Source organism: Rhinolophus hipposideros, assembly GCF_964194185.1.
Source record: "Rhinolophus hipposideros genome assembly, chromosome: 18".
In the NCBI taxonomy this organism is placed as follows: Eukaryota; Metazoa; Chordata; class Mammalia; order Chiroptera; family Rhinolophidae; genus Rhinolophus; species Rhinolophus hipposideros.
The window spans coordinates 25,378,805-25,400,193 of record NC_138064.1 but is presented as its reverse complement, the minus strand read 5'-3'; the positions used below and the strand labels follow the sequence as shown (position 1 = coordinate 25,400,193).

Genomic DNA, 21,389 nt, shown 5'->3' with positions numbered 1-21,389 from the left:
CTTATTTTTTTCTCCCTGCATACTTTCTCTCTCTCTCTCTCTGTCTCTCTCTCTCTGTCTCTCTCTGTCTCTCTCTCTGTCTCTCTCTCTCTCTTTCTCTCTCTCTCTCACACACACACACACACACACACATGCACACACACACTCACACACTCACACTCTCATATTCCTCAGCACTTTGAAAATTTCTGTTTCTCAGTCTTGCTTTTTACCTCAGGAAAAAAAATGAAGAGTGATCAAATCCCAAAGTTCTGTCATTCTGTTACAGAGAAAGAAGGAATTCAGTCTGCATGAAGACAAACTGAAGCTTTACTCACCTGACTCACACAGGCAAAGGGGTTCTAGGAGACCGTTACTAACCCGCACCCTAAATCTTCATATTTCAAAAGTGTTCTACAGATGGTGCTTCTCCCCATCCACCTTTGAAGCATCTGCTTCCAAGAATTCTTTATGGTTCTTTACAGTGTACTTGTTAATTGAGCCTGAAATGAAATGGACCAAAGCAAAAAACTACCTTTAAAGTGACCAAATGTGTTTAATTACTTAATTTTGAGAAACAAGGCAACCAAGAAAGGCAAAATCAGTGTGCCACACCAAATCAACAAAGACACCTCTGGAAAAAAACACTGTCATGATAGCAATAGTTATTGTTTATTTTTAATTAGAAGCTGCACCCAAAGCTACAGCCCTCTCCAGAGTGAGGAATATAAAGATAGCCACCAATGCAATCGCCCCATTTTGGGCTTATAGGTTATTTTATTATTATTATTATTATTATTATTATTATTATTATTATTAATTTTACCATCTATCCATGCCCCTTCTCATGATCATGCCCAATGTTTTGCTTCTTTAGAAAAAGACCTCTTCTTGGCTCAGCGGTTATTAGATGTGACTGCATGGGAGCTGCAGTCACCTGGATATTCTGGCTTTTGCTGCTGGGGGTTGGGAGTGGGGATGGGAGGATGGTGAGTGAACAGTGTTCCAGAGTAGATGAGTCTGCTGTGGCATTCTGCCTCCTTTCCTTTCTACCCTCTTCTTTTGCTGGAATCCCCTGGCTCCCCTACAGTCACCCCACTCACTGCACAGGTAGCTTGGCAAGTGATAGGAAGGGGTCAAAGTTGAGATGGAATTAAAGATTTGGGCAGGGAGATACCAATTTCTATGTGAACTTGCCTAGGTTATTGACTTAAAGATCTCAGTTCCCCATACTTTACAGGTTTGGGGGTGAAATAGGTGTACAATATAATTTTCATTGCCAAAGTTACTTAAACTTCTAATGTAAAATAGTCATGGTCTAAGGAATTTAAATAGGAATATGTCACTTCTGCTACTAATGGTAAGTGTGTACCATTATCACTGCATCACCAACAGATATTTATACATATAAATATACATATACATATACATATATATGTACATATATACATGTATAATATCTTTTTTTAAGTGAACTAGAGCTTGCTAGGCTGTAACTAATTCTAGTCCATGAGACATCCTTCTCCATTAACCTGTGGTTTTACTGTGTCAGTTTCTCTGTTTAACGTGGTGAGTTAACCCTCCCAAGCCCATCTTTTTAGGGAGTGCTAATGAGGTTTCTTCCTTTGCAGAACTAGATTGAGATTTAAATTGTGCTTCTAAAGAAACATACTTTTTTTTTTTAATGTACAGAATTAGCATTATTTTTTCTCTTTTTGATTTTTCATGGGCATAATTACCAAGCTGTTCTATTTGTTGCTTGCAGATATTCTGTAGCTTCCACACTCCACATGTCAAAATGCAATAGAGTTATCAGAATAAAATATGAGCGAGGCAGTAAAGCAGGAAATATTGTAATATATTTTTGCAATCAAGGCTTTGAAAGTGAAAAGTTCCCAGATCTCTTCATTACAGTGCCAGCTGATAGTGTATTTCTCAGCTTGCATTAAAAAAAAAGTTGTGGATCGGCAATTCTGCTGAATAAAGCTGTATATAAATGAAGTATTTGCAACACAATCATAGGAAGCATATTTTTTGTTTCACCAGTACTTGCTTATGTTACTCACATGAATAATATGATTGATTTTTACTTTATCTCCAACTGGCAGTGTAGTCATAAATCTATCTGTGAGGTACCCGGTACAGGATAAAATGTTATTTTTCCTCAGTGTGGTCTCATTTGATTACAATTGCAGCCTGGCCTGGCCACATTCCATCCATAATTAATTGTGGCTTTGGTTTCCAGTTGCAGTGAGGCCAGTGCTCTAGCTGTTCACATCTTTAGATAGCAGTCTACTATGCCAGCTGGCAAGTGAATGGAGACCTTTCACACTGAGTCTAATGGGCACAAGAGCCTGAGCCTTTGTCAAAGGCAGTTCTTGAAATGATACCGTGCCAGAGAAGGTCCAACTTGCCATGACTGACGGTCTCTTTGGCACTTTACCCTTCTGAGTGAACACCATATGCAGAGAGGTTTCATTTTGCCAATTTATTTAGTGCCTCTCATTCTATGATAAAAAGTATTGTCAGTGGTAATAGGAAAATGAATACCTTTAAGTCTTTACTCCAGGGTCAGATCACTCTCTCTTTCATATGTTTCGAGCTGTAATCCTATTGGCGTTAGTGACTGCCATTTTGTCATTATATAGATATTTGTTATTCATCGTATTATTTATCTCTATATAGTTTTACAGTACTCCCAGGGAAAGCATGTGAAGTATACTAGGCAAAAATGTTAGGTAATTATCCATGTCAAAGGCTGAGATTTATTATTGAACAAGAGGGCACGTTACAATTACTTGTACAAAGACATATTCGATATAATTTTACATGGATGTATTTAGTTACTTGATTCACTCTCTGCAAACCTACTTTAAAAACAGAAAACACTGGATAGCTTAGTGTCGTTTGGTATGAATTAGGAAATAATCTCAGAAATTGTCAGAATTCTAGTTCATTTGTGAAATTGCTCAAAGACAATTTAAGCCAGATTTTTAAACTCTCATGTCTTCCTGAGCCACATAGGTAACTTTGAGTGAAGCGGACCAAGTGCACACAATTCTGAGAAACTATGTACAAAAAAAGAAAAAAAGTTAAAAAAAAAGTAAGAGATTGTTGACATGTATAGGAAATGAAGAAATGAGGGAAAGTGGGTTTAACCATGCTGGGTCTTTTTTATAAAAGTAAGTCACATATGTATATTTTTACTGGACCTCTTATTTTTAAATAACAACTGCAAGTAGTTCAATTAAAAACAATAAAAACAAAAATTCCATTTGTGGAAAGGGCTGGACCTGCAAACTGACTTTACATTGTACCAAAAATCTTGTAACAGAGTAAGACATTAAAATGTGCTTCTCCCTTTAATACATTTACAATCAAATGTATTTCAAATTGATGGATAAGTGGAAAAAACACCCAAATCCCAAATTAATAAAAATAATGGTGATCCAATGGAACAAGTCAATATGTTTTTAATGTCTATAAATTCCTCTCAACCCAACTGTCATCAGAGAATATATCTTCCATCATTTAGAGAAGACTTTTAGGCTGGTCTGGAGAGGAGATCAATTTTGTTGCCTTCATGAACTGTGCTATTTTCGTATTTGTCTTTGCTATCCAATTTGCAGCAACTGCCATGAAATGATTGATCAAAATGTATTTTTCTCATTATGTTGGCTATTTTAAGTTTATGCCTCTATATAACCTGCTTTGCATTTTACAATACTAACAATAATTAGAATTAAAGATTAACTCTTAATGCAATAATACATTCTGTAGTACAATCACAATAAAATCTAGAACTGGAATCCAACAAATATACTGCTTTGTTCATGATTGCAAGGAAAGTTCTAAGGGTGAAAGAATAGTTCTAAGCAGAGTTTGAGGTAGAGGTAATATAGAATTATGGAACATGAAAATTCAAGGAACTTAAGAGTATAGAGATTGTGTTTCTTCTCCTCCTCTTCCTCCTTCCCCTCCTTCTTCTTCTTGTTCTTCTTCTCTGGATGTGGAAAATAAAGGCATGATTTCTTCTAGAGATATTACCATTATAGTAAATAATTCAACAATATTGAATATATAAAAAAATTAAAAATTTCTTTATTTTCTTCAAGTCAAATTTAATTTGATGCCAAGCTCTTACTCATTGGGACTTTCAGGAAGTCACTGGGGCTGCCCCTCCCCTGGGGTTCTGTGAAGATCTAGGTGGCTCATAAAACATTTTAAAGCATCTCAGTAAGAAAACCCCAGAAATATCTAAGAACATACAGAAAAGAAGCAATAATGGGGGTGGGGAAGAAACAGCAAGGGGGAAAAGTATAAGTCTTTATAGAAAATACTAGAGATAATATTTATACCTATATATCTATATCTATACCTAGATATCTATCATCTGTCTACCTATCTATCTATCTATCATCTATCTATTATCTATCTATCTATCTATCTATCTATCTATCTATCTATCTATCTAGCTAGCTAGCTAGCTAGCTATCTTATTATATTTTATATTTGTGCAGTTTTTCCCAATAAAGTTATAAAAGGTGGAGATTGGGAAGAGGGTTTCTAGAAATTGACTTTACACAAAATATACTTAGAAGGCTTTAGTTTCTTTTTGGGAACATGTGTGTCGACATGTTTGGAGTGGGAAAATTTTAACTCAATTTACAGAGCAACATAAGGTTTTATCTTATCTACCTTAGTCTAATTTGTTTTTCTCCTAAAAAGTATACCTTAGAAAAAAGAAAATTGCTCAATTTTTAATTAATTTTAAATTCTCTCATCTTCTAGAGCTTTTAAAGAATTACTTTAATTTGAACGTCAAGAGACAGTTTAGAGTAAGCATATTGACTGAAAAACAATTAATTTCCCCACTAAAGAATTTGATGCATTTACATGATTTTTATTATTAGTATTACCTCACTATTGCAGGTGATGACGCCTGCAGACAAGCATTCAGCTGACATAAAAAAGCAAGTGATTCTGTCATGGAGGCTGTATTTACAGTGTGAATATGAAGCTTAATGTTTTGGTTTGTAGTTTGAGTTATAGTTTCCATCATACATAGATTAAAAGTACTGTATTTTGAAATTTTGAACAGAAGTTAAAAATAGATGTTGAAAACTGGTAGATGACTCAACAAGAAACTCTAGTAATGATGGAAGATGCATGTAAATGATATGGATGAGAAATGTGGGAAATTGAGCATAATTGCTTCATGAAAATCTAAGAGCGAAAAAAAGCAACATTTTCAAATAAATCTATTCTTTTATAAATATAATCTTAAACATAGATGTGTAATTAAGTTAAAGTATTAAATAGTATAAATAAGCCTTTGATTGTTTTCTAAAAGTTTATCTATTTTTAAACTTACCCCTGAGATAAATAAGATTTTTCAGGTGGCAGGGAGTGAAGCACATAGAATAATAGGAATTAGGGTTCATTAGGGTTCACCTGAAAATATAAATGCACCTGAATCTTACAGGATTTGAAGTCTAAATCGAGTTCTTAAGCCTGGGATGATATTAGGTAGTTTGTTAATCCCCTGTAACATGTGAAATAAATTTTGAGTGTCTGTGCGTGTGTGGATTTCTGTGGGGTGAGGACACTACATAGCTCTTTTTCAAAAGTATCTCAGCCCTTAGTTAAGAACCAGTGCTCCCAAGCACCTCAAGTTGAGGGATGTAGCCTAGATATCCTGGTTTATCCTGAAGAGAGGGAAAAAACAAAGTGAGTACAAAATGTATTTGGACTCTGAAATCCAATGTGGCTATAAATTGTATCTCCATCAGATGTGAAGAGTCCAAATAAACATTCAAAGACCTTGATCCACAAAGATATTAAAATTTATGTTGGTGGGAGGCATTGAGAGGTAATAACAGAAAGTTCTAGGGAATGGTGATTGTTGAAGAGAGGTGAGTATTTCTGGTGTTCTGTTCAGAGCAGGGAGCTTGCAGTAAGAACAGTGTAAAGCCCTCAAGGCAGGAACCGTTGGCTTTTCTAGGTATTGTGTTAGGGTATCAAACAAGTAGGTGGTAGGTTCTACCTGGGCTCCAGTGCCAGAGAGGGCCTGGCTGTCATGAGGAAACCACTGCCAATCAGGTAGACTCAGCAAACTGTAAGAGTAACTGCCACGGATGCATTATAGGCTCAGGTTGGTATATCCTGCTTACCTTGGTCATAGTTCGCTCAATAGGTAGGCAAGACGGAACCTGTGGATAAACAAGGCTGGACAAAGGCATGGATCTGAAGAAGGCATGGTTCTGTAGAACACAGCCTTGAATAACAATCAGTGTGATATCACATATTTACTCTAGGTCACAGTTGTTTGTAAAAAGCTGGTTTTCTTATTGCTGTCATTACAATTTATTTTGATTGTCAGTTTATTGTTTACTTGTGAATAGACAAAATAAATATACTTGGGTGCCATTGGCATGTACATACACTTCTTTAGTATTTAAGAAAATAATTTTACATCGAGAGAACACATGATAAATCCAAATGCCAGTGCATCCCCACGCTGTCATTACAGTCTATGCTGTGTGTCTATCAACTTGGTTCTCAAGGAAAGAAAGCAAATATTATAAACTATTTTTTTAGGTACTAATCAGCTATTTTCCCCACCAAATCCTTATAACCACTAAATATTTGTGTTTCAAAGTAAAGATAGATGGATACGCTTTATGAGGACGCAAAATTCTTTCTATAGTTAATGAGAGCCGGATGCTAAATTCTCCGAACATCTTCTGGAAATTTCGCTGGAAAACTGCCTTAGTAGTCTTAAAATTGTTCCTGGTAGGCCCGAAGTTATTTCATTTGCCTAATTAAAGACGCACGTATGAACCAAAGAACATCACAGTTTATAGGTGCATCAGGCCACCAGTCTCTCAGAAGTATATTCAAGACAACACTTTCCCATGTTTCAAAAAAAAAAAAATAAAAATCTTTTCTTGTCCTAGTAAATGAATTGTCTAAAAATCTGCTGAAAGTCATGGCAACACTGACTTTAATTTTTAATGGGCAAAGGAAAGGAGGAAAACATCGTCTCTTATCATGCATTTTATTTAAATAGTTAAGCAGCTACGTAAATCCTTATGTCATCTGTGGTGTGTATTTTATTTACAAGATAGGGAGTTTAATTTTCTTATGCCCCAAGTTGGAAATAATATTATTGCATGTTATTATGCTGTATTTCATAAATGGTTTCTGTTTGCTAATGAGGCATACGATTTCTGGTTTCTTTTTCTTATCTGCTTTTGAGTTGAGGATAGTAAACAAAACAATTACATTGGGTTCTGTTTAAATCATTAGATCATTGAATTTTTTTAGAAACATTAACTTGTTTGAAATATAGGAATCAAATACACATTAGATACCAAAAGGGAACATTTCTTTAAAGCATAATGTGGTAAATGAGTTTTATCCATAAATAGTTTAGAGTGTGAGCGTCTATACATTTGCTTCTGTGAGTCTGAACTCTAAGTATGTCTCTATTTTTTTCATACCAAGAAAATACTTTACATAGGTGTGCACGACAGTGGTATTGCTGTAGGAGGAAGAATGATAAGACTTTGGTTTGGGATATTTGCAATTAATGTAGTGTGAAGGATGGCTGGTGATGTTTAAAACAATGGCATAGAAAAATGAGCATCCTAAGATAGTGTGATTTAATAGGGCAAAGGAGTCACTTACTTTGAGCTTCTAGGAGGAATGTAATGCTAGGTGAAGTCTGAAAGAGTTTAAAGAAAAGCAAAAGAAAGAAGAGGGGAAAAGGTAATTGGAAGTTTCAGGATGGAGAGCAGTAAACTGCCACTAGTTCAGTTGAGAAGCAAACACATAGAGGAAGACATTATTAAAGAAGAGACTATGCTCTTCAAAGGATTACATTTTATAAATGTGGAGAGGTAGGAGAATGTTCCACACTGGGGGTTCTAAAGAGTCATAATAGTCATTTAAATAGCATAAAACTTTATTGAAGATTTTTTTTTATGTGATCATTGGGAAAATGTGATAATGATCTGGAAGGTTGGATAATGTATTTGGGTTAATAATGATTTCTTCGGAGTTCTGATGGTATTGTGGTTATGTGGGAAAACATTTTCATTTTGGGAAGACACATTCTGATGTCTTTAAAAGTAAAGCGTCAAGATCTACGTGACCTATTTTCAAATGGTTTGGCAAAAGAGAAGTATGTATCATATTTAGAGAGAGATGGATCAGTTGTGACAATTTGCACATCCTTAAATGGAAGTGAAGGGTTTATGTTGTTCCTTATACTCTTCTTTCAAATTTTACTTGGTTTGAACATTTTAAAAATTAAAAAAAAAACCCTACATAAATAAATAATATCACCCTCCACAAACAAGCAAACAACAAAGAACAGGTGCCAGGGAAGACAGTATAGTGAGCTCATATATTTATAATCACTTCCTCTTGTGACCACACTATAATGAGACTGAAGAAACACAAAAGTGTGTAAACTCGTAAAAATGAAGTGAATGTAAGGAATACATCTGCTTAGTACTTATTTCCACATATTTCTGGAATCAGAAAGTATATACACTCGATGAAGTGTTATAGAGAAGTAAGTCACACCTAGAATATGCATGAAGGTGTGTAAATTAGGAGAGGCCACCAAGGAGCAAGTTGTATTATATACCCAAAGTTCTCCATCAATAATTCTAGTGTTGCCTTAATTAGGTATAAACAGAAAATCATGAATCACTACATATTTGTCAAGTGCTTGAAAAATTAGAGAAAGTCCAACTTAAACAAATTTAAAAGGTTACTTTGGAATACAAGAAAACTCATCAAACAAAAGAAAATTAAAAACAAATAAACAATGAAAAAAGGTGGACAAATCCTCAAACTCTAATGTATATTCTTAGAGAACATCAAGGAGAATTGCATCCATAAAACAATGGAATGCAATGAAAAGGAACAGTTAGTAGAGCAAGAGCTTAAAAATTAAAAATATAATTACCAAATATATTAACAGTAGTGTTGAAAGATAAACTCAATTAAATTATTCAGAAAATATAACAAGAACACATAAAAGAAACAAAATTAAGTAAACAGCAAAGTCAACCTAAAGGATCCAGCATGTCAATAACTGGTATCCTAGAAAGAGAAAACAGGAGAATACTAACATGAGACTAATATTACAACTAATAGTAATTATGCTACTGATAATATTAATATTACAACTAATGATAATGGTAATAATTCCCTGATATTTTACTTAACTGTATTAATTAATTTAATCCTCAGATCAGTTACAAACCATTCCCAGTGGCCTGAGGCTAGTATGGGAGAAGCCTGCCATTAGAGGTGATGTTCTCTTAGTGAAAAACATCAGTCTTCATGTTGGTAGGCCGCACTAAGTGCCAAAGTCAGTTATTTAAAGAAGTCCAAGAGGACAGAAAATTAGTACAACTTCTTACCATGAGAAAAATAAAACACTTAAAAATTTTTGAAGAGCGGAAAAGAAAATCAACCAAAGCTGGTTGTCTGAAAGGGGAGAAATAATCAGACAGGAATACTTTTCAACAGTAACTCTAACGTTAGAAGACAATGTTCAAAGTTCAGAGTAAAACAAGAGTGCTCAAATTAGAGCTCTATCCTCAGTCAGAGTTTTAAATGTAACTAAAGGAAAATAAACATATGTTTATGCATCTAAGGACCATGGTGTTTAGCCTTTATTAGGAAGTATCATTAGAAGTATTCCAGCAATACTACGATATGATATAGCTGGCAGAGGACTATATTAAAAAAAAAAAAATTGAAGAATTTTTACAAGTCAGTAATAAGATAATCAGCCTAATTAAAAATAAGCAAAAGACATATTTAAACAGGTACTTCACGAAGAGATCTTTAAATGATCAGTAAGCATGTGGAAAGATTTCAAATATCACTAGTCATCCTGGAAATGCAAAATAAAATCACAATGATTTATCACTACACACCTACCGTATTAAATGGCTAAAATTAAAGGATGATAATACCAAGTTTTGGCTAAATGGTGGAGTAGTTACGTTTTTTCTAATAGGATTACAAAAGGATACAATTATTTTGGAGAATAGTTAGTCAACTTTGTACAAAATAGCATACAATCCAACAAGTCCAGTTCTAGGTTTTAACAAAGATAAATGGAAACCCATGCCCATGAAAAAATTTGTCCATGGATGTTCATTGCAGCATTATTCATAATAGTCCCAAAGTATAAACATTAATAGGTGAAATAAATAAACAAATTGTGACATAGCCACATAATAGGGCAAACTGGTACAGTAACAACATGGTGAATCTCAAAAACATAGTAAGGGAAAGAAGCTAGACATAAAAGAATACGTCTAAATTAAATTATGGAAAAGGAAGCTCTAATCTGTAGTAACAGAAGTTTTCTCTGGCTGGCAGTGGGAGAGATTGAATGCAGATATGCATAAAGAAATTTTTCTGGGTGATAGAAATCTTAATATTGGTAGTGGTATGTATTTTCCAGCTGTATATAGCTGCAGAAATTGCAATGATGTAATTGGAAGTTAGGAAGAAGCAAAGAAGGATTATTTTCCTTAGAGCTTTCAGTGTGAATATGGCCCTGCCAACATCTTGATTTCAGACTTCTGGCCTCCAGAACTGTGAGGGAATGAATTTCTGTCATTTTAAGCCACATAGTTTTTGGTAATTTGTCGCAGAGGCCCTAGAAATCGAATAAAGTAAAAAAGAAGTAAAAAAAAAAAAAAAAAAAAAAAAAATATATATATATATATATGTAGTAAATATATGTATAGCAAATATACATTATATATGTATATTATATACATACACATACATGTATATACATACATATTTATATATAATATAAACTATATATATATATATATATCCGCAAGATGAACCAAAACCAGTTAAAAGTTGTTGCCTTTGGGGAGAGATGTGAGAAGGTAGAGATTAGAGATTTCTCCTGCTTTTATTTCTTATAAAACCCTCTATATTTGACTTAAAACTTACATGTGTCATTGAGTTAGAAATTTTTAAAAGAGTGACTACGTTAAAAAAGTTTCCAGGGTCAAGTATAAGTGAGCAGATAATTAGGTAGGGAGTTTAGATGGCTGAAAATGGGGCCGATTTGATCTGAACATAAAGATTTGAACTTCTAACAGGACTGAGTATCCCAAAGGGCACTGTGGTATGAGTTGATTGGTTTCATAAGTGATTCAATGACTAAGTTGAATTGCTCTAATTTATCTAAAGACTCTCTCGTTTTGCAATCATAAAAAAGAACTTTGACCTCGAAATACAGCGACTAAGCATATGATGTGCTAATATCGTCTCTCTCAGAGGGATAAATGAAAGAGAGGCCAAAGGTTCTGAGAGGATTTTCCTTCTCCATGACTCCGACCCTTTGTGGAGAAAAAGAATTGGAGACAAGAGCAGGGTGCCTTGTGTTTGAGGACACACAAGGGGAATCATCCCAGTTAATGCTCTTGGTGCCTTTGCTGGCTCCAAAAAACCCTGTAGAGATTATAACCTCTGGCCTATATGTTTTCTCACCTTGGTTTGCTCTGCCTCAGGATGTTTCCAATGGTGTTAGAATTATCACAAACCCAAATCAGTTTCACATTGCTTTACTTAAAACAGGAAATACATGATTGATATATATATATATGGAGAGAGATATGTCTATCTGTCTGTCTGTCTGTCTGTCTCTCTCTCTCTCTCTCTCTCTCTCTCTCTCTCTCTCTCTCCCCTCTCTCTCTCTCTCTCTCTCTCTCTCTATCTCTATATCTACCTGGGCACTACTAGAGTTTCTGATTCAACAGGTGTGGAATGGGGACTGAGATTCCTTATTTTTTTAAAAATGCCTATCTTTAAGTTCCTAAAATGGACAGGCTGATTCTTTGGCTCTAGTCCTAAACCATACACAAGTAACCACTGCCCAGATTTTAATTCAGCCCTGGTTTACCAGTCCTGCAATTCCATGCAACAATGCTGCTTCAGTTCCCTTACTTTAGAAAATCAGCCAATCCCTAAACTCCTTACTTCCTTAAATGTGACATAAATTGGGCTCTTTGCTTCGTTCAGAGAGATTGTTTTCTACCAGCAGTTTCCCCTTAGCAAGTAAGAAATTCAACTTTGTATTAGATATAGTGGAGAGGTAGTCTCTTCTCTTGACACTAGTTTTATTTATATAGAGTCATATTTTTTCCATTTTTTTCTAGAGATGAAAAAAGTGCTTAGAATCACCTTGGCAAAACATTAATCTGAGCCAAGCCAGTCTCCTTTTCCTGATTGTAATGCAATGGACTTTATACTCCAATGTGGTGACTGCCCAGGGCAGGTCTCAGCACCAGCTTCTTTACAGACCAATAAAAGGTCCTTGGAAAAATGAGAGAATCAAGGACAATATTCATAAATCAGCTCAGGTTTACTGAAGTAAATAAAAATGATCCCTTGTGTGTGTAGTATATAGGTAATCCTCTGGAACAATTGTATGAAGCCATCTCATTTATAAAGTATTTAAAATTAAGCATTGCAATACAAAATTCAAATGATTTATTGAAAGAAAATATTCTATACTTAAAGCATAACTGATAAGTGTACATTGTGTAGTAAATAGGGAAAAAAGTATCCTTAAAAGCATATTCGATAAATTGAACTTCACTAAGATTGAACGTTTGCTTTGCTCTGTGAAAACCTCTTAAGAGAATGAAAAGACTAGCCACAGAGAGGGAGGAAATACATATCTGACAAAGGACTTGTAACTAGAATTTGTAAATTACTTTCCAAATTCAATATAAAGATGAAAAAAACAAACAGTAATCCATTTAGAAAATGGACAAAAAACAGGAACAGATGTTTCCCCAGAGAGGATGGAAAGAGGCAAATAAGCACATGAAAAGATGTTCCTCATCAGCCCTTAGAGACCTGTGTATTGAACCATAATGGGGTATCACCACACTCCGAGCAGATGAGAATAACTCCCAATGCTGGTGAGATTGCAAAGGGAATCATTCATGCTTTGCTGGTGGGAGTGTATCAGTGACATAGACCCTTTGGAAAATAGTCTGGTAATTCCTTAGACTAAAAATGGACTTCCGGTATAACCCAGCCATTGGAGTTGGGGTATATATCTCAGAGAAATGAAAACTCATTTCACACATAAGTTTGTCCATGCATATTCATAACAACTGTGATAGCTGAACACTGGAAACTACCCAAATGTCCTTCAATGGATAAATGGTTAAACATCCATATCATGGACGACTAATCAGCAATAAAACGAAAAACTTGATAGACACACTAGCTTGTAGGAACATCGAGGAAATTATGATAAATGAAAAAAGCCAATCTTAGGGGTGCCTGGTTAGCTCAATTGGTTGGAATGTGGTGCTATTAGCACCAAGGTTGCCGGTTTGATCCCCTCATGGGCCACTGTGAGCTGCGCCCTCCTTAAAAAATAATAAATAAATAAGTAAATAAATAGAAAAGCCAATATCAGAAGGTTACAACCTATATGGTTCTACTTACATTACATTTGTTAAATAACACAATTATAGAGAAGGAGAACAAATTGATAGTTGCCAGGGGTTAGGGATGGGGGTGGGTGTGGCTACAAAGGGGTAGCTTTGTGATGATGAAACTGTTTTATATCTTGACTATACTAGTGGATATATGAACCTACACATATGATAAAATTGCATAGAACTAAACAACATACACACACACACACACACACACACACACACAAAGGAGTACATGCATAACTGGTAAAAATCTGGATAAGCTCTATTGTTTGTTCAAATGTCAATTACCTGGTCTTAGTATTGTACCGAAATGATGTAAGATGTTAACGTATGCCGGCTGAAGGGTGAACGGAATCTTCTTGTACCTTTTTGTTTTTGCAACTTTGTGTGATTCTACAATTATTTTAAAATAAGAAATTAAAAACTATTAGTCATGTAGTTTGTTTCAAAGTCATTTAGAAATCTTGGAAGTTAATTAAACCATGTTTAAATGTGTTTGCTTTGGGAAGTTTCATGATTCAGTCGTTTAAAAACATAATTCCTTGCTTCTGTCAAATAATACAGTCCCAAAAGAAGTATAAGAGAGATATCAACAGGTAGAGATCTTATAATACAGGTAAAATATTTTACAAAATTAATTTTTAAAATACAGAATTCAGTGGAATAATATAAGATATTTTTCTTTATGTATTTTATTTTTATTTCAATTTAGTTTTGTTTTTTTAAGTTTTAAAAAATATAGTTATTGAAATCTAAAAAGAAGGCAACTACTACCCTAGTGCATGTAAAATATAATTCTGTACTAAAATATTCGATTAACATTCTCTCAGAAATACATCTGTTACAATGAACAGGGTACAACTGTATTTAGAATTTATTTTAATGCACATGGAATTCTGTTGAAAGGAAAGATAATAATGTTGATTTCTGTCACACAGAGAGTGTGTTGAAATGGCACATGTTTTCCTATTTTTCCCTCATGTTTTCGGTTAGAATTTCTAAATGCTTGGCTTTTCTTGTTCCAAATTGGAATTGGCTTGAAAATGTCCATGCTGGCAGATTTTCCAGCACTGTCTTAAATTTCAGTGTGGCACATGAGATTGATTTCCATTCCACAATAAAAATGTCACAGTTCAGAAATTGATTAACACAAGCATGTCCCAGGGAATTCCTTGAGCCTAGTTTGCATGTTTTGTTTTTTCCAAAATTAGTTTGATTTTATGTCTCAATATGAAATTATGTTTCCTATTTATGAACAATTTTCTAATTCTGAAAATATTGGGGTGTCATACATTTATTTAGAACTATTAACTTATTTTCCAAAAGAATTTTATGGTCTCAGTGTTTTGCAGATTTTATTCGATCTGATCATAGTCATCACTCCTCCTACCTGAAAGCATCAGTAATCTCAGTTTAATGATGGAATCTAGCTTAAAGTTTTCCCCATAATCCACTCACCAGAGGCTGGGACATGGCTTCTGGTTCTTCTCAGAGAATGCTGAATAGAAAAGGCTCACAAGCCCACTGATAAACCCATGTATTCATTTGTCTCTTTTATATATAAAGGATTTCCTCCTCTGAATGTTCTGTCTGTGCTAAACTGTGTACCATGTTGTAACTCATCCAGTGTATTTAAAACATGTCTTAGTTATCTTGAACATATAGAGTAAGAATTATTTGTATAATGCACCAAAATTACTAAATTTATCTCTCATGTTAATACGCTAAGCAATATGTAGACATATATCCACACGTCTTAGACTTATAAATCAAGTTCTAGCTTAAACCTTAATAAGAAATCTTATAAATTTTAATTGTGCTTTCTAGTAACATCTACTTAGTTTTCTTAATATTTTGTATTCTGGAGCTTAAGGGGTATATGATAATGGATCTGCTCTAGGGAGACAGTGTGTGTTTTCACATAGATAAGGCCCGTGGCCAAGATGCCTTCATTTACTCTTTTATTGTTCAATGTATGTTAGAACAAGGTACATTTAGTTGCAAACTGCAGTTATTAAGTTTGACAATTTCTTGGAATTTATTTAATGGCTCAACTATGGGCCTTCGAAGTTGTTTTGTGGCCATGGTAAATGTGTGCAATAGACTCAGCAGCATCTATTCCTGCTTCATGAGGATAGGCCATTAGTAGAAGGAGCAGGAGCCTTTTCATTAAGAAATCTAGAGACTGGATCACTTTTGGCCAATATTTGCTGAAGTATGAGGCTCGTACCCCAGTAGCTTACAACATGACTTCAGGTATTAGAAGAATAAATTTTTTTGATAGTTACACACTTAAGTTAACATGTATTACAATATAAGTAAACTTTAAACACGTGACTTCACATATATTATTGTATCAAGTGAATAAAGTAAAGCATTTATTTAAAGAAAATATGCAAAGAAAATGATATAATTTTATGTTAATGTTAGATAAAAATGGAAAAAGTTTCGAAGGATTTTTTTTCCAAGTGAATGAATTTTGTGAGATGGTGTTTAAGGTACGAAGAACAGTGTTAGTAGTAGTAGAACATTCAAAAGGGGTCGAAGAAACAGGAAAGTTACTAACATTTATTTTTATAGGCAGCTGTTTACAGATTGTTTTCCCATTTAAACTTCTTCAAACCTATGAGGTAAGTATTGTTTTCCATAATTTGTAGGTGAAAAAATCTCAGCTGTGGAGCAAGAATTCAAACATAGGTCCCCTTGCTTCTGAAGCCCATAATCTTTACTCCTTAAGATAAGAGAAAATAGAGCATAAGGCATGTAGGCAGCTGTGTTGGATTTCTGGGTCTGCCACTGCCTGAATGGGCTATTAATAAATTGTTGCCTCTTATTTTTCATCTTTAATGAACACAAAGACTGACCACTTATAGTGTGTTTTTCAAGTGCTACAAGCTAATACCTTTACTACGAAGAGAGCTTTTCAAGTGAAAGATAAAGACTGATTACTATATATATATATATATATATATATATATATATATATATATTTAAATTTTAATTTAGATCAGTGGTTCATCAGATGAAAGTATACCTACAAAAATCATGGGTGTTTATGGGCAATGCCATTCTAATTTTATTCTATTTACAGTATATAATTTTCTTTTCATCAACAATGTCTTTTTTTTAATCAAAATTTATTGGGGTGACAATGGTCAACAAAACTACACAGGTTTCAAGTGCACAATTCTATAATACATCATCTATATATTGCATTATATGTTCAACACCCAGAGTCAGTTCTCCTTCTATTACCATATATTTGACAATAATATTGTCTTTTGACTTAATTATGAGACTTGTATTGGGGAAGGCTCAACTTAATAATAGCTAATCACAGAAACCTGGCAATACGTTAAAATCCAGATGAGAAGGAAAAGCAATATCAATTTAAAAGACACGTGTTTTAAGAATGAGTAGTTCAAAACTAATCTTCATTACTCCTCTCAGAAAAGTGATACATTTCTAGTACAAATGAGAATCTTGATTTTTCAAGATACCCATTTTAGGCAGTGAAAATGAGGTATTTTTCCTCATCTTTATCAGCCGTCCAATACACACCACTCCACACCCCCCCACACACATACAGGTATCCATCCATACACCACACATATGCACCACAGAAATGCACACACCGATTCACATACACACACATTCTCACACGCACCACACATACAGATGGTGCCAAAACAATGTATACACATTTTAAGAAAGAAAAAAAACTGTATTAAAATTGTAATACTCAATATGTACTGATAACAAAAGATGAATACAAGTCACGTTTGACTCCTGCAATTACAAGAGGTGCTCAAAGTGGTTACCATCAACGTAATTTTAATACAGTTTTTTCCTTTCTTAAAATGTGTATACTTTTTTTTGGCACCCTCTGTATATACATTCATACCACCATCATCCATACACACATCCACACCCACATGCCCACACATTCCAGTCTTAGAAACCTGGAACTAAGGCTAATGAAATTGCTTATTGAGATTTAAAATATTTAACTCATGCTTAAAGTTTCAAAATTGAGATATGCTACTTTGCCTTAATGCCCTGTTTTGAAACTGTACCAGGGCATAAGAATCACCCGGGACACTTGTTAAAAATATAGTCTGGGCCCTGCCTCCAATTCTGAACAGAACCCACAGGGAGGGGCCTGAAATCGGAATGTTTAATCCTCCTCCTTGAGAGAGGATGGTTCCCTAGTAAGACCTGTCTAACTTGAGTGTGGCTGGATTCAATTTACCTGATGCTGATGAAGCTTCAGCTTCAGGACCCTCACTCATAAAGCCGCTCTCAAGGCCCACTGTGTTCTTCTCTGGAAAGGCAGGAGGAGGCGGTTGCCTCTGGTCAAATCTGGGGGCAAAGGTCCCTTCTAAACTGGGCTGGGCCAGGCTTGGGCCTGGGGGGCGAGCCTCTGCTGCCAGCCATGGTGCAGACCACCATCAGGAACTGGTCCTTGTGGATCTGGAAACATCATAGCACTAAGCTAGACCGCAAGGAAAAGATCTGGACCAGAGTCTGAATTGTGGCTTGGAGGCTCGAATGACCCTGGTTCACGACTGTCTTGTCCATTTCCTCCTCACAGGACCAGGAGCAGGGGTGGGTAGGGGAGTGGGACAGTGGCTGATATTCTTATTGAAGCAGCTGCAGCAGCAGGGGATTTGCAAGCCAGCAAGATCAAAGGGCTGGGGTTCTTCAAGGGGTCTCTTATTCGTCCCCCGGGCTGAGCAAGAAACAAGGGAGGAAGATACAGATGTGGCATTCTAATAACAACTTGAGAAAGGAAGACAGACTTTTCTGAACCTCTATAAAAAAACAGACAAAAATTGGTATGCTAGAGGAAAGACTGAAATATCTTTCTATTCTCTCTACAAAAAATATTGCAAAATTGTAATCATATGAAGAAGGGATCAAAATGTAGGAAACATATTACGTGGTGAATTATTAGGCAGTTAGTAATATTAATACAAATATACAATTTTTGTAGAGTTTGGGATGCTTTTGATATTTACCAGCCTTCTAAATTTGTAAATGTTTGTGATTTCTTTTTTCTTTCTAAATAATCACTTTTATACCTAATTTTATATTATTTACCCTCCCGGAGGAATCACCAAATTATATGAACTCCAAACTTTGGTCTATTCATGGAATTATAGAAAAAGCATAATCACATAATCAATGCCAGATTCCATCAAAGAACTCTTTATCCAGGAGAGATGTTGTCTTGCCCTGCTTATGTAAGTTTCCTAGTCACTTTTCAGAAACACCAGTTGTGTAGAATGAAGTCTGTGTCTGTCAAATAGAATGAGATTCCACTAAATAACCGAGTCATATTGTACCTTCCTCCAACCACTGTCTGATGATTTGGCTTTCTACCTCATTTTCCAAAGACAAGAGGATCTGCTGGTCAGTTCAGTGGGGTCACTAATCTCATTGCTTGACACTTGCTATATTAATAACTTTTTTTTAATGAGTCCTTTGGGACCTTTGTTAGTGTGAATCTGTGTTCTTGAAAGTAAACCATTCTGGGGAAAAATCAATTTCTAAGCTGGAAAGACTACTGAGGAGCAGATCTCAGACTGCGGTGTTTGTGCCAAGATAATCATCACCTTATGGAGAACCTGTTTGCACCTGGCAGAATATGCTATTCCAGTAAAAACTGTGACCAGACACAGTTTCACTTTTCTTTCACTTCGTTTTCCTCTAAATCCTAATACTTTATAAAAGTGGAGGGCCCTTTGTCAAGAAAATTATTTCCTGACTCATTTTGTAACTTTAAAATGAGAGTCATTTATTATTTTTTCTTTTGTTCTTTTCCAAAACTTTAGGAGGTACCATTTTTAAAGTTTTGCTATGGTACGTAGAGATTGTACCATTGACATATGTTGTTTTAGCACATGTCACAGCCAAATAATATATATATTTTCTTAGATTAAGAAAATGTTTGAAGACATGTAGTCTTAAAATATGCACAGTTCTTTTTCAAAAATAATCCATAACTCCTACTATGGTTTTTAGAAAGTGACCTGTATTTGTTCTTATCTATTCTCAAAATTCATTTGTTGAGTTCGGTTGTTCTTGGGTCTACAAGATAAAAGGCATCTCCTAAATATGTACTAACTGGAGCAACATACACCATTAAGAGAGAATAAACTCATAGGCGCTTGTAAGCCAATACAAGTGGTATTCCATTTCATAGTTGTCCAGGAAAAAAAATAGTTGGAAAAAGACTGTTCAGTATCCTAAGAATCTTTATGTCTTTTCTGCCAAACTGTAATGTGTACATAATTCTTCCCATCCTATGCCACCCATTTACTTTGGGCAGCCTCTTACATCTTAAGAACCAAACCACACTCTAAAATTGGGACATTGGGACATTAGGTTAAAATGAAAAACTCTTAGAATGCAAGGGTTGCTTTTTCCTTGTTCTTCTCATGAGGTGACTCAGAAACAAGTCCCTAAGAATGGTTTTTACAGTTCAAAGTTCCAGAGAATTGGCTGCATGGAACTTATCATAGCACCAAACATGATTAGTTTCTTAGAAATTATTATTATTATTATTATTATTATTATTATTATTATTATTGGGAAATAGTGGGGAATAGTGTGTTTCTCCAGGGCCCATCGGCTCTAAGTTGTTGTCCTTCAATCTAGTTGTGGAGGGCGCAGCTCAGCTCCAAGTCCAGTCGCTGTTCTCAATCTTTAATTGCTGGGCATGAGACCCACCATCCCATGATAGAATTGAACTGGCAACCTTGTTGTTAAGGGCTCACGCTCTAACCAATTGAGACATCTGGCCACCCTAGAAATTATTTTTTAAGATAATGATTTTTTCTGTCAAATCTCTCTCTGAATTTTATTTCATGTTAGTTTATGAGTGGTATATTGATGATTGTTATTCTAGACATGTTAAACTTTAAACCATTTAATTTACCAAACTAAATATAATTTCTACTTCATTTGGAATAATTCTGAAAATCCTAGGCTTTGTAAAAATTTCATCACTATAGTGGATGCTGTGGTATGTTACCCAAATGCCCCTCTTATGGTGAAAGCACTCATTGTACCAACTGCTGAAGGCTTGCATCTGAGCACCTCTCAGAACATTGGCCTCTGCTGAAGGGAGCTACTACATCCAAGTTACAAACTCTCACCAGAGGTAGACCATGTCCAGTGACTGGTGGAGGCAGCGGTGTGGAGAAGTGGAGGCTGGGCCTTGTTACCTTATCCAGGGCAGCTATGAAAGGCTGTTCCATTTCCATAGTACCATGAGATCTGGTGAAACTTCTGTTACATTGTAGTTAACTTCTGCCCAGTCCTGCTTCTTTCACTCCCTTAAAGGGAATTCATCCCCAGAACATTTCTCAATATGATTAATGCACAAAGATTTCTGTTCCTTAGTCTTCTTCTTGGGGACTCTCACCTGAATCAGTCATATACCCCCATTATTTTTTACTTCGGAATATGAATTATAAATTTAACAAATAGATATCAGCTTTTGATTTTCATCTTGTCTTTAGTAGTACTGCCAACAAAATAGTGTGTTCTGGAGTGGCCAGATGGCTCAGTTGGTTAGAGCACGAGCTCTCAACAACAAGGTTGCCGATTCAATTTCCACATGGGATGGTGGTCTCTGCCCCCTGCAAATAAAATTGAAATCGGCCACTAGACTTGGAGCTGAGCTGTGCCCTCCATAACTAGATTGAAGGACAATGACTTGGAGCTGATGGACCCTGGAGAAACACACTGTCCCACAATATTCCCCAATAAAATTTAAAAAAAAAGTATGTCCCATTCACCATCAGCAGTTATAAAACTGCTAATCTGAAATCTATTTACATAATCCTTTAGGCTTAAAATATATACTTAAAGCCA

General features: G+C 35.1%; 1 pseudogene across 1 annotated transcript in view; it reads right to left on the bottom strand.

Annotated features, from left to right (window-relative positions):
* LOC308510418 (large ribosomal subunit protein uL6-like) overlaps positions 1-20,776 on the bottom strand; it is a 61,774-nt pseudogene extending 40,998 nt beyond the window's left edge. Inside the window, exons 1-3 of the transcript in view lie at positions 20,669-20,776; positions 19,848-19,869; positions 17,758-17,931 (exon numbers count right to left, since the gene is read on the bottom strand). The product of the transcript in view is annotated as a large ribosomal subunit protein uL6-like (transcript). The remainder of the gene's footprint in view (positions 1-17,757; positions 17,932-19,847; positions 19,870-20,668) is intronic.
* Between the last annotated feature and the right edge of the window lie 613 nt (positions 20,777-21,389).